This window comes from Thermobia domestica, chromosome 8, assembly GCF_964235325.1.
Source record: "Thermobia domestica chromosome 8, izTheDome1.hap1.1, whole genome shotgun sequence".
Taxonomy (NCBI): domain Eukaryota; kingdom Metazoa; phylum Arthropoda; class Insecta; order Zygentoma; family Lepismatidae; genus Thermobia; species Thermobia domestica.
The window spans coordinates 190013244-190028171 of NC_137461.1; the positions used below are offsets into that span (position 1 = coordinate 190013244).

At 36.2% G+C, this 14928-nt stretch overlaps 1 protein-coding gene across 4 annotated transcripts in view; it reads left to right on the forward strand.

The window, feature by feature from the left end:
• The window catches only part of Alg9 (alpha-1,2-mannosyltransferase Alg9), a 242119-nt gene that overhangs the window by 19580 nt on the left and 207611 nt on the right, over nt 1-14928 (forward strand). For 2 of the 4 annotated variants that reach the window (XM_081769336.1, XM_081769335.1), the window contains exon 2: nt 8227-8363. The exons of the other annotated variants lie outside the window; for them this stretch is intronic. The gene's annotated coding sequence lies outside the window, so the exon portion shown is untranslated. The remainder of the gene's footprint in view (nt 1-8226; nt 8364-14928) is intronic. 4 annotated transcript variants of the gene reach the window in all.

A 14928-nucleotide genomic window follows, 5' to 3' on the forward strand; every position in this document is an offset into this window, starting at 1 on the left:
ATCAATCGACGGCTGAGCCCGTACACCACTAACACTGTAATTGCAGAGCACCACTGTGAACGATGTCGTGTGAATGCGTTGTGATTGTGTTGTGATGATTTTGGTAGGATTTTCTGGAGTTTATATACTTATTTTTTATACTTTCATTTTCTATTACGGGATTGAGAAAATAGGATTATTTATGAAATGGCTTATTTTGCCTTTGTGAAAGTCTTCCGTGTTTATAATGTTTGTTTGTTTTACTTTCACTATATTTGCCAGGATGTTTTCGATACTTTATTTAAAATATTTTACTTTTACTTGTTTATTGTTTGGTTTGTCTGAAAGATTAAGGAAATACTTCAGTTTTAATATCACGAAAATAAAGAATGTCTTAATGATAACTCCTTCATCACTATTAAAATGTAATCTATTATTATTATTATTATTATTATTATTATTATTATTATTATTATTATTATTATTATTATTACAACAACAACAATACATAAGGGTTTAGAGCTCCTTCGTGGCTAAGCGGTTAGCGTACACGACATTAGCGTGGGAGGTCCGGGTTCGATTCCCAGCGGGAGCTCATGCGGTTCGGATTCCACGTTAATCAGTAGGTCCACGTCTTATATAGCCCTGCTGCTGAAAGGGGCGTTAAACTCGAAATCAACTTAACACAAAGATTGGAGGTTATTGTAAATGTAATGAGGCGACATTTTACTTCTTCGCAATTTCATGTTACACATATAACTTTTCTGTTATCTTTTGGTGCATCAGGACGATTTCAGACAGCTTTTCATGGTGATTTAACATTTTGTTTTGAACGCCTTAATGGTTCGCATTATTATGTCTGGTCACCATAGCACTGTTTGGTAGAAAGCTCGCTAGAAGAATGCTCTCAGAGTTCCATAAAGCACTGGCCATTACCTTACCCCGAACGGTGTCGCAGGAAGTAATTTGGGAGAGGGGATAAGGTGTGTTTTCCACTGTTTTCGAACCTGTTGTGCCTCATGTTCAAAGTGGTGGATGTAAATCATCTGAATTAAAATCTTTTCTTAAACCTGTTTGTATTCTCTTTATAAAGATAAATGATATGCTCACAAGCTAGTACTCATTTCCATTTTCTTCCAGAGAAGTACATCCGGAGGAGAAATCAAAATGAGTTAGGGTTGCACTGGCTCGCTGCCGACTGTGTTCAGCATTCAGAAATTTGGAAACCTGTCTGGCAGATATTTTCTCATGCTCACCCACAGGCTTGTGTGCTTAGCAATTTGCAATGAACCGGTGTTGTAACCTCTTGTACGAAATGCCAATAGTTTTATAATACACGAAAGGTATTTGATTCTGCAATACCATATCATAGATGATATCAATGTTTTCTCGGTAAGCATTATTGAAGGTGCACCATAATGAAGTTCATTGTCAATGGACGTTTGACATTTTTGGAATCTGCAACTCAATTTCTCACAGGAGCATCTGAAGATGCAAGGTTTCTTAACGATTGACACATATCAAGGTGGATTCTTTGGGGTCATTTCCTTCTTGTAGAGATACTCGGTAACTTCTCGGTTTGTCTCCTATTGTTCCTTGGTCATGGATAGTCCGTTCTGTCGATTTGTAAAAGTAAATTGTGGGACCAATGATGTAGGTGAACATTTCATATTCATCATAAATAATTTTTTTGTGTGAATTTAGATTATTCATATCAATTAAAGTGATAATCTACTAAATATTTAAAATAAGATACAACAACAATAAATACTTAATATCCAGTCCACAATGGTACAGGACAATACTTGGTATATGTTAAACATCACACGCTACCTTTTATATGGCGTCAGATCCATTCTAATTAAAACAAAACGCATTCTTTTAGTAGCTACTCATTATCTTCATGTTTAGACTTTCAAACTATGACAAACTACGACATATTTAAGTATGGAAAGTCTCATAGAACAGGTATATCTGTCCGTCTATCCATCTTATCTACCGACGTGTATCATAGCAAAAACAGCTATAGAAGAGATCAAGAAACTTTTTTTCTTTCTTTCTTTTTCTTTTTTTTTATTTATTTATGGACTCAGGGTCTCAACAATATATTAGTCTCTTCCCTTAAGCCTCTGTTCAAAACAAAAATGGTATAAATCAACCATTTTCGGTTTCAACGTTGATCACTATAGAAAAAAAGCTGTAATAGATAGCAAAATGCTGCTTCTTGAAATTAGTTCAGCGTCCCAAGAATAAACTGTGTCCTCATTTTTATCTATCTATTCAAACGTAACATATACTACGTTTTTAAGTTTCTACACTGCTCGTCATGAAGTAACACCATAATAACTAAAATTTAAACTGAATAATAATTTCAGTTGATAGTTAATAGCGTTGATTGGAGTAGAAAGTATTTAATACTATATTGGATATCTAAGAAATCAATTAATTAGTACCATTACCGCTGTTACTGTTTTTATTATTCATACCTACATTATTTAGTTGACGCAAGAAGCCTTAACCTTAAAGCAAGGAACTTTTCGCTGTCATCATTTTCTTTATGAGTTCCTGTGTTATTTTACATTGAATAGAAATCATAGTTAGTTCATTCAAACGTTGTTGGTTCGTGTATGTTTTTAGATATTTACTATTATTAGTTTTGAAAACTGTGTTCCCCAGTTGCAGTTGTAATAGGAATAGTGAGGAAAATTGCGGTGGGCTCTTGTCAGGGCATTAGATTTAGAATCATACAGATCAATAACAGTTTTCGGCGCGACAATCACTTCAGTCTTAACATGATAAAATTATCTGCGAATTTACTCGGGGAAACCCTTTAATAGTCTAGTCTACATGAATTTTACAACAAACTTTTGCCCTTACATTCATTGTTAACTTTATGAATGTGTTTTGCGATATTAATAGTATATAGTTGTAAAAATGACTAACAAAATTATGGTTCATCATCTCTAAATATTTTTATTTCCAAGAATGAATCAGGAATAGTTAATTGTAACTTTTCTTGTACAGCCTATCTCTTCCTATGGCATGGGACCCACATTGCGCGGAGTCTAGGACAAACGCTTTACCAACAAGATGGCGCTTCTATTCAGATTACATTTTTTAGGACATGTAAAACATTATCCACAGATGCAAATAATTCAATAGTTGGCATCAGCTCTTCTAAAAGATAATGTGACAAGGGTCGCAAACTATTTAGTTTAATCAGGACCTCTAAATAGAGTATGTTCATTGTTAATATATGAGATATTTTTGTGGCCCCGCTAGGTAGTGTATGAAGATTCTTTCAGGGTCCATGGTCAACACGCTAAGATTTTGCTACTATGCGAAAATCAGAACATAGCTCTACCTAGTGCAGGATATGGGTTGATTTGGTTTAAATTTGAAAAATAAGTGAACACTAGTTAGAAATCTTTGTGTCAAAAATATTAATTATAAGTTTGTAATTACATTATTAAATATTTTGCAGTGTTGTATTGTAACCATTTATTACGGAACATCAGGGGTTAGCGACACGAAGTTCACGAACTACTGATTTAAACTGAATTAAGGTAGCACTAATGACTATGAAACTGAAACGTAAAAGGAAGGAGAGCAAGATGAAGCATTTTCTGGAAGTTCAGTTGTTTGCCATAACTTATACTTAAAACTGAGAAAGAATTAGTGTGTGAATTTAATATTATTCCCAGCGGAGGGGGGATCAATTCACCCATATGCGTACCCAATCGTCTACCGAAGAAGTAATTAAACTCAGTACGACCATATATTATAAAACAAATAACAGTGCTACATATACACCTCGTGAAGGGGTTTGGTTTGTACGGTGTGTTGTTTTCTCAATTACAATTGAAAAACGGTAATGGAAATAGATTTCTACCATGTCCTACTTTAATTAAGAGATTAGAACGAGGACGAAATATATTCTTGGGATACTTAATTGGTTACAGAAAACTTCTTTTGCTATTTGTTACCGTTTTTAGTCTATAGCAATCACTGTCAAAACGGGAAGTGGTCGATTTTCTATTATTTCCGGTTTTAGTAGAATTATTAGGTTGGAGATAAATATATTGATTTGACGCTTAACTGATTGCTAGGGCAACCATAAAGCATAAAAAGCAGTAAAAGCATAATAAAACTTTCCATCTATGGTTGGTACCATATCTGTGATTTGGCCACGTTATATATCCAAATTTTTTAATATTAGAAGCACAATAAGGCATAGTTTACAGAAATAAAGCATAAAGCATAATATTTAATGCTTTTTATTCCAGACTTTGTGTATGTGTGCAACAAAGAAAAATGTGTTAATATATTTTGTACCAAAGAAAAAAAGGCTGTTATCAATGCCGCAAACAGTGGAAAACAACTGCCAATTGCCTTTACGTGTAACAATGGAAAGTTCGAAGTCCTCCTCTCTCCACATCTTGATGCAGTTTTGTATCACCATACCTTGGTGTACCGCGTTGATGTAATTTTAGTGGGAAAAATTAATATTTTCAACATTTTTAATGCATTTGCAGGGTAAAAATGAAGTATAATTCAAGGAACAGTTGTATAAAGCATAAAGTTGGTTGCCCTACTGATTGCAATAAACCTCGTCTCGTTATATGTTTCCCTTTTTACTCTTTAATGATCAACATTAAAACTTGAAATGTTTATTTCTGCCACTTCTGGTTTTAGTCGAACGATTAGAGTGGAGTGGTATATATTCTCGTGATGCTTAATTAATTACAGGAAACAGCTTCTCGCTATCAATTATGGCTTTTGTTCTGACAATCAACATTAAAACTGGAACTAGTTGATACCTAACACTTAAATAAGGATTGAGAGAGAAGATGGTACTTAAGTCTTAGAACGCTAAATCGATTTAAAAAATGCTTCTCACTGTTTCTTACCATTTATGCTGTATGAGGATAAATATTGAAACCGGAAGTTGGAGTGGACTTTTACCACTTCCGGATTTAGTAGAGCGTTGAGGATGAATATTAAATTTATTTTTGGGACACTTATTCGACTGCAGAAAATCGCTTCTCGCTATCTAGTGCTGTTTCTGCTGTATAGTGATTAATTTAGAAACCAGTAATAGTTTATTTCTATCACTTCCGGTTTAATTATCACCTTCGTAAACGACCTTGATTCCTAACATATGACCTTCTACATCTTGACCAAATTTGTTGCTGATATACAGAATAATCCTTGTGATTAGAAACAAGCAAAAAGGCTGATACTCACCGAAAAAAAAATAAAAAAATAGCAGTTTTCTTCTACATGTAAGAAGCGCTTTTAGAAGAACCTTCTTCCATCATCAGCTTGCTTAAAATTCAAAAAGGATTTAAAACGTAAAGAAGAATATCGAAACGTAAAAGAAATGATGGAAGAAGGTTCTTCCGAAAGCGCTTCTTACATGTAGAAGAAAACTCTGCTATTTTTTGCGGTGAGTATTAGCCTTATTGCTTGTTTCTCATTAAATATCATCATCGTTTACAATATTGTGATATATAGTTTTTAAGATTTTTTTCCTCCCAGACGGATACACGGACAAATTAAATATACAGGGTGTTTCAAAACAACACGCACAACGTTTGGGAGGTAATTCCTGACACCAAAAGAAGACAAAAAATATAGACCAACTTGGGTGCACAAATGCTTCCTTTCGGAGTTTTAGGCTGCCGAAAACATGAAAGAAATGAACTTTAAAGGTCCATAGCTATGGGATCTACCGTAGTCGGGTCAAGGCTTTACTTAGGAACTAATATGTGCGCTATCCAAAAATACATGTTTCAGAATCCTAAGGTACTCATGCATCAATTTTTATAGTGGGAGTTCGACTACGGGGATATAATTTGATGCCAATTTCCTCTATAAAAAATGCAGAAGTACCACTGCTGTGTCGTTCACACACCTGGCAGTCTGCTCTGGCCTGTCGCAGTATTTCCATAAATAATTGAAGAAAACACTTAATTCAATTCCAAATAACTATAGAATGTAGTCTTTGCATAGTAATGAGTAAGGAAGAAACACTGAGGACCCAAGTAATAGAAATACAATTATCATATATGTAGTTCAAATAATGAATGTGGCCTTTGTTACTCACTAAAATTCTCTCACGGTGAAAAAAAAAAAGTTTCAGATATATGTATGAGTGAACGATGAAAGACTTTTGTTCTTGATTCGTGGGAAAGAAATTGAGTTATTAACAGTTCCCACCGAAGAAAAGAAATTATTTACGTCGCAAAAATAAAGCATAAACTGAAGAATGATTTCTGTGTTTTCAAACTATACAGAGCGTCCACAAAAATTATTTATATAACCTGGTGACGCTTATAACTTCTTAAGAACTCTGCTTGTTTTTAACGATATTTTGTATTTGGTCAAAAAGCGTATGTGTATTCTTTAACTACAACAAACCTTTGTGCATTTGCCAATGTACTATTTTGTTCTGACAATAACACTGGATTAAGTAACAAAATAAGAGCTAAATATTTTGAACAAGAAAACAGCGAGATATGTTGGGAATTCTTCAGTACTCCGACTCTTCTACCATCGAGTGCTTTGTTGCCAAACTGCTTATTTTAAGGAACTTGAAACAATTCTCTCACGCAACTATTTTTTGGAGGTGTATGTATTTATATTTAGTTGTAGTTAACTATTTGTGACATTGTCCCAACGATGATTTAGATTCCTGCTATCTCAGTTCATTTCAGATATTTTTGTTCTGATGAAGAATCATTCAAAAAGAAATTTGTCAGTGTTGTGTGAACATGAGTGTAGGGCTTCTACTTCATGGCTTGTTAATGTGTAGAAGTCTGGACAGTCCCGATGTGGGGATTCTCTTCACATCTTGCATCCTTTATAGATTCTCTAATCCTCGTCTTATTGTTGCTTTTGGTCATGCCGCTTTTGGTCATGCCTATTTGGCGTTTGTCGCAAGTTCAGAAAAGCTTCGTAATCCCGTGCGGAAGACAACTAACAATGCATTTCTGTTTGTAGGAAAGTAGTAGTATCAGAATATTTCGTACACGAAGAATCGGCACATTTCCACCTCATTAAGATGGACATCTGGAATAATTTCTTTCTACGAACTTTCAGATATTCCACAAATGAAATGGACTTAGTAAACTATTTACAGCAATTACTTCACCTGAGAAAGAAAAACGGATTCGATAATTACACTCTCAATAAACAGAAATAAAGCAGCCTACTCATACGACCGCACTATATAAGACCGGAAAACAAGATTAAAAGGGTATCTAAGTGGATCTCCTTACCTTTTTGCTCGGGAGTTTCTGAAACGATGAGAAAAATAGACAATAATTTTAATATCAAATTTTCAATCAACTCTGGAATCAGTTTTGAAAGTGCGTTTTCTGCTTACAGAAATCAGTTGTCTTTACAGGGCTTTAAGCAGCGTTTTGCACTTGCGATAAACACTACATAGACATGACCAAAAGGAACGTCAAGACTAGGATAAGGGAACACATAAGGGATGCGAGATGTGAAGAGCCCTCCCCCTCCCACACAAACAGTCAGAACTGTCCAAACACCTATAAGTAACAGGCCACTCGTGTTCAAACAATATTAATAGAAATGTCTCTGAATCTTTCTTCATCACAAGAAGACTTGGATAGCGCGAACCCAAATCGTCGGTGGGACAATGTAATTAATAGTTAACTGCAACTAAATATAAATATTATTATTATTATTATTATTATTATTATTATTATTATTATTATTATTATTATTATTATATAAATGTAAATATTACACATAAGAGTTTTGAACAAGCAAAGAACATTTGTTTTTTACACAGGAAACAAACAGTATTGACGCGGCAACAATGATTTTCGTAACCAGTATGTAGGCTATAGTTTGAAAAGATGTTTTCTGGAATGAAAAAAAGGGATTACAATTAGTGTAACTATTATAATTATAAAATACACAATTAAAAAGAATATGTCAATGTTAAAATCAACTGGGACAAAAGGAGTTTTCAAACATAAAGATTGCAATCAATTGACAATGTTAGCTCTCTGACTGCACAAGAGGTAAGTGATATTTATTATACAATTTTACAAGATCTTAAACAGGTCCAAGCAAATAACAGCGTTGGATATCAGGAAATAGTCACTGAAGTTAAGATAACAGATTTATTTCCATAAAAACTCAGAAATATTGAATAGAATTGACAGGAGTGTACTGCAGAATATTTGGTTGCAATTTTTCTATTTACAGGTATTGAAGTGATATAATAATGTAGTCGTAAATAGATTCCAGCTTGCATCACTCATGCACCTGGAAATGGTTCCAGAGAGAATTGAAGTATATTGTAGAATGATGTCCTAAACATGAGCGTCAGTTGGGGATACAAGGTAAGATTTTGAATTCTTTTTTAAACTCACATAAACATAGGCACATTTCACTACTATAAAGGATTATTTTAATAACCACTAATAGAATCACTTTTGTATTTTTGAACTTCAATTCAGTACCACAATGTTGTTAGTACTAATTGGATGTCTTTCACTTATCATACCACGAAAGTTTGAATAACATACCTAAATTAAAATATAAATGAGTTTCACTACCCGTTTGGCCGGGAATTTCTAAAGTGAATGAGAAAAAATGGGAATAATTTTGACATCAAATTTTCAGTGAAATCAAGGATAGGTTTGGAAAATTCAATGTCAGCATATGAAAATTACTACAAAGAGACGTTTTCTTCCTCAAACTCATTGAATTTGTAACAAACACTACATAAGAATGGCGAAATGAAACATTAAGACTTCGAACATGAAACATGAAGACTTCGATCATGAAACATATGAGATGCATGAGCATCTGACTTGTCTAAACAATTAGAAGAAACCTGTCATGAGGTTGACAGAGTGGAAGTTCCACATCCATGCTGCAACTATATGGAAAGAAATATATTCGAATCATTCTTCTTCAGAACAGTAAAACTCGACTTAAATTTAGGGGCCACGGTGGCTCAGTCGTAGAGCGTTCACCTCTGATGCATGGGGCCTTGGTTCAATCACCGCTCGCCCCAAGTGAACTTTGTGGTGGACAAACAACGTGTGCGTAGGTTTTCTCGGGGTTCTCCCGTTTTCTCCCACTTTCTTCGTTTCACCATTTCATTCATTTCTCATCATCACGTTTCCTTTAGCCTAGCCGGCATAATTGTGGGACTAAAACAAAGATTTCATTTCATTTTTCCGAATTGAATTTAGACGGGGGGATACTTTTATTTCTGAACTTATACATTTCCCAGTTTGTGATGATGTACTGTGGAATGATAAGTATAAAGGTAACCAAGAAAGTTCTGTCGCTTTTTGTGGAGGTCTGTGTTCAGTTGGCTCTCACACCATGAGTTGAATGCAAATGGAGATAAGGCGAAGGTCAGTTGTTGGGGTGAGTATATCCAATGTACTACCTGGTTGTGGCAGTTCAGTTACACTGTGAACGTGCGTAAGGACATAGTGAACACGGGACCTCTGCAGAGCGTCATAAGGACGTGTATGCTGTACGAGTTCAAACTGGGGTCAAACGCCCCTGCAGCGGGACGGAAGATATGCCAGGCATTTAGTGAGGGAGGGTGTCGTGACTACGCGGACAGTGCAGCGGTGTTTTAACAAGAATAGTGATGAAACACTCGAAGATGCACCACGTGCCGGAAGACCAACACATGTACAAAATGAAAATTTTCAGGCAGCAATTGAGGCGAACAATGGCCAGACATGTGAGCAGTTGGGACTACTATTCAGTGTGAGTGGAGAAACCATTCGGTAGCACCTCCATCAACTTGGGAAGCACAACACATTGGGTCAATGTGTCCCATATAAAGTTGATTCCGGGCCAGAAGGTAACGCGAGCACACACACCTGTGTTTCTTTGCTGTCTCGTCTAAGGAAGGAGCCATTTCTGGACAGGGTGTTGACATGTGATGAGAAGTGGATCTTGTACAAAGTTCCACGGTGCCATAATCATTGCTTAGCATCCCACGAACCGGTTCCAAAACAGCTGAAACCAGCACTACACGAGAGGAGGGTCCTCGTATGTGTTTGGTGGACTGCTCGCGGCATCGTGCATCGGGAACCGCCACCAGCTGGTCAGAGCATTAATGCAACTGTGTACCCTCAGCAATTGAGCCGTGTTCAAGAAAAAAATCGAAACTCTGGAGACTTCTGAATCGCAAAGGGGTCCTCCTGTTACAGGACAACGCTAAGCCCATGCATAAGGGTCAGTCCATGTATAATCACCGAAATTAGAAAAAAATCCCCAGTCGACCAGCAGGGATTTTGATGAAATTTGACACACAGGTACCTAGATCCTTCGTAAGAAAGCCTGTAATTTTGTATTCTCCTGTCTCTACCAGTTCCTGAGAAATTAACTTAGAAGCGAGGCAGTCCGCATCATGACTTGCCGAACACGCAGATTTTTTAAGTTTTTAATGAGCAAGAAACTCGGTTACTAATTATGTTACATGGGTCAAACTTTTTCTGCAATAAATATATGCATCGTTATAATGCTGTAATATGTTGAAAGTGGCATGACCATTTTACGTTCGGATATATAAACTATCAAAGTCAGCACTTTTTTACATTACTGTTTATAGAGCTCATTTTTTAACATGTCACAGGTTTCCTAGATAAAACAACAAATGCCTGTGTTTGTGTGCAGTACCTTACAGGGTAGTGAACTATATGCACCAGTAATGCAGGGCTGTTTACACTTTATTTACAGAATTTATGGGAGGTTAAATTTGGTATCATTGCAAGAAAACTAACTTTTTGCTTATTTTCAGAGCTCTGTTTAGCTATGTTGACAGTTGAATATGACTGTGATATTTTGAATGAGCATTGCTACTTATGTAACAAACATCTTGTGTGAATTTCAAAACCCTGATATATTTTCTTCCATTTTAAATCATCACTTTTGTCAACAGCTGTCGGTAGTCTTTCAGGTTTAGAACGGATATGGAGAATGGAAGTAATTTTACTTTCAGAGTCCCTCTCTGCTCTGGATGAGGACAAAGTCAATGAGCTTCGTGTTAACCACGTTCCAGATAGTGATGGGTAAATTCCCGGGAAGATATTTTTCGGGAATATTCAACGAAATGGGAATTTTCCGGGAATTTATGTACAATCACAAAGAAAATTGCATTCTATTACTATATTATAATTTCAAAGTTAAATTCGTTTTTATATCACAGTATATTATTAATGTTGTCCGCAGAGGAGCCTTTAAAATGTACATTCTGAACGACGTTATGTTATTTTATTACATTTAGAGAGTACGCATAAATGGATATTTATTTACAATATGTTCTGTGGAAGTAAATATGTGGAAAAAATGGTATAGTAAGTCCACATACTTTTAAACCGCCAAACAGTTTAAATTTACATGTAAGTGGATTTTCTAAACTTGACTCTACTCCTGATATTATAAACATATTAAATTTTTAGATGTTATAAACAAAATTAGGTTGGGTAACTGCCAGAAGACACATGTCCCACGATTTTGTCAACATTTGCGCATAAATATATGTTCACAATATTTGCAAGATATTTTCCTATCTTTATAATTTTGCATGTAACATTGCCACACACGACCTTTCTTCCTGCCCATTTCTCGAAATTTATTGCGTTAATTCACATGTAAAAGAAGTCCGAGTACCTCTTCAGAAATTCGAGTCAGACAGAGGAGACAGACCGACGTCTATTAGTAACGGTGGTTCAGGCTTTATTAATAATAGTTGATCTCTATTGCTACATAATTCTACATTACTTTACAAAATGGATCCTTTTCATCATTTGTAAATTAGTACTTTGCTACTTTTGGCTGTTGTTTAGCTTTGAGGGCCCAGATTTTGCACCCGTGTGGACTTTATGGTAAACAGACACAGTGCTCGTGGATTTTCTCGGGGTTTTCCCGTTTACTCCCACTTTCTTCATTTCATTCATTTCTCATCTTTACCGTCTCCTTTAGCCTACCCAGCACAACCGTGGGACGTAAAACTTTCATTTTTTCAGATTTTGCACCTACTTTTTTGCGATATTCTATTCCGATGCGGTAGTTTTATGGTTCCATACGTTAAATTACGTTAACAACATTAAATTCAGATAGCATTGCCGAGCAAGCGTAAGCGAGTGAAGGCAGGTTAGAGCACCGCAGGGCACGTTGTTTTCTATCTTCGTTACCAACAATTTACTTTCTCTTCTCACATAAATCACTTCCACTTACTTTTACGGTTTGTACAAATTCCCTACTGCCCTAAAAACATTGTGTTCGATATTTTCTTGACTACTTGAGCACCACTATCAACTCATTTCTTCCGTAAATCATTCTACTTTTTGCTAATTTTGGCCCCCAATACTGAACAATTACCCTACTTTTTAGTGTAAATGGAAATGGAACTTAAAAAGTCATATTATTAGTTAAATAAAGTACAGTCGAATAATTTTAAATTTTTTAACCTTCAAATTCTTTAAGACCTAGAAGTAAATCATAATATATTAAAGTAAAGTGATCAGTCATATGCTTCTTATAATTTGGAAGATAAAGTAAAGAAATGGAAATAAATTCCTTCCCGGGAATTTATAGGCCAGGGAATATTCCCATTTTTTAAATTCCTTCCCACTGGGAATATTCCCACTGCCCATCACTAGTTCCAGGATAGAAGTTGTGCTGAATATGTGTTAGGTGTGCCAGTGCCAGAAACCAGTGATGATAATAATAAGTATGGTCCTAGCTACACAGCAAACACTGTTCACCAGGAGCAACTAACGTGTCTCTCAAATCTGTAGGCTACTCAGCACTGAAGAATATAAGTATGAGAGGCAGAGAAGGATACAGCAAGAGAAAAGTGAAGCAGATAACAAATGTCGTACAAGAGAAAACAGTAGATGTTCTTGGAATACCGAGCACTACGTTTCTCTACTGAAAAGACATGTGACAGGTGTGCTGATTTCTCTATACTTATACAGCAGCTTGTAGAAAAGTATCACAAAACATTTCCCTATAAACAGAAAGTCCAAATCTTAACACTTGCTCCTGCAACTTGGAGTATCAGAAAAACTGTACATAGTTTGAGGGCCTCAGATTATTTAGTGCGAAAAGCAAAGAACTTAAGATGAGAAAGGAATCCTATCTCTTCAAGAACAGAAGCCTCGGAAAATAATTCCCCAGGTAACAGTGAATGAAGTAGTTTCATTTATGAAAGCGATGGGTGTTTCAGAATCTGTCCTGGAATGAAAGAATGTATGTATGTGCATACAGATGAAGGTAAAGTTCGAAAAAGGCTACTACTAATGAATATACATGAAACATATGTTGAATTCTGCTAACAGAAACCACAGTTTAAAATTGGGTTTGCAAAATTTTGTGCCTTAAGGCCGAAGTGGTGCATTACAGTTAAGGCAAAAGGCACTCATTCAGTGTGTGTGTGTGTGTGTGTTTGTGTCAATATCATCAAAACATTAAAGTGATAGGGGCCGCGGTGGCTCAGTGGTAGAGCGTTCACCTCTGGTGCTTGAGATCCTGGGTTCGATCCCAGCTCCCGCCAAGTGAACTTTGTGGTGGACAAACACCGTGTGCGTGGGTTTTCTCGTGGTTCTCCCGTTTCCTCCCACTTTCTTCATTCATTACTCATCATCACCGTCTCCTTTAGCCTAACCGGCATAACCGTGGGACGTAAAACAAAGATTTCATTTCATTAAACTGATAGTCGATGCCCTTCTTGGATCAGGACACAACTACAAGACACTGCTGAATATTGCAGTGTGTGATGCAACGAACGTACAGTGTATGTTACATTACTGTGGCAACTGTGGAAGGAAGGAGGGCAAGATTATCTCGTAAAACGTTTTGATGATCACTTACTTGAAGGTGATGACTATGTTAAATTTAAAAACTGGGTTCACAGACCGGTTGACATTACAAATCCTACAGCTGTCTGTGAATGAGTTTTGTGACACATTGACTCAGGGAATTGACAGTCTTAGACAGCACCATTTCATAGCCAAAGGCTTAAGCTGTATACCTGAGTAATATAAAAACTTCACTACAGAAAGCAGAGCTAATTGTTTTACTGGATTTTGCCGAAAATTGCACGTTCATTATACAGGACGAGGTTCGCGGGTACCATTGGGAGAAATCCAAGGCAACTGTGCATCTTTTGTGGTGTACTATAATAATAATACTAGAACCCTGCAATGTATCACTTTCTGTTGCATATCAGACAGTTTACAGCATAACGCTATTACTGTCTGTATATTCCTAAGGCATTTCATGTTACACCTGACAAATAGGCAGATAGATAAGATAATTTACTCTAGTGATGGTGCTGGATCACAATATAAAATTACAAGATCATTTACAATCTACGTCAGCATGAAACTGTCTTCGGAATCAAAGCAGAATGGCACTATTTTGCAACATCCCACGGCAAAAGCCCATGTGATGGTATAGGAGCAACTACATAAAGATTGACAGCCAGAGCCACTCTTCAGTCACTTACCAGACCAATTGTTACTGCACAGGGTATGTACGAATGGGCTGACAGCAACATTAAAGGCATACACTATTTTTATGTGTTTGCTGAAGATATCTCGAGGAAAAGTGAATGCACAGAAAAGCAATACACAAACTTACAGACCATTCCTAAAACTCGCTCTCACAGTACATTTATACCAACTGAGGCAAACACAGTTCTTATGAAGATAATTTCTGCAGACGAGTTTGGTATCACATTGTCTGGTGGAAGCAAGAAACGAATGGCAACATAAGCTTCTTAGTGGTGTGTACGTTGCATGCATGTATGAGAGTAAGAGGTACGTTGGTATGATCAACGATGTGTCATGAAAAAATGAAGATGTACGTGTGAATTTCATGGTACCAACTGAGTCCTCTGTGCTGTCATGGCCACTGCGGAAA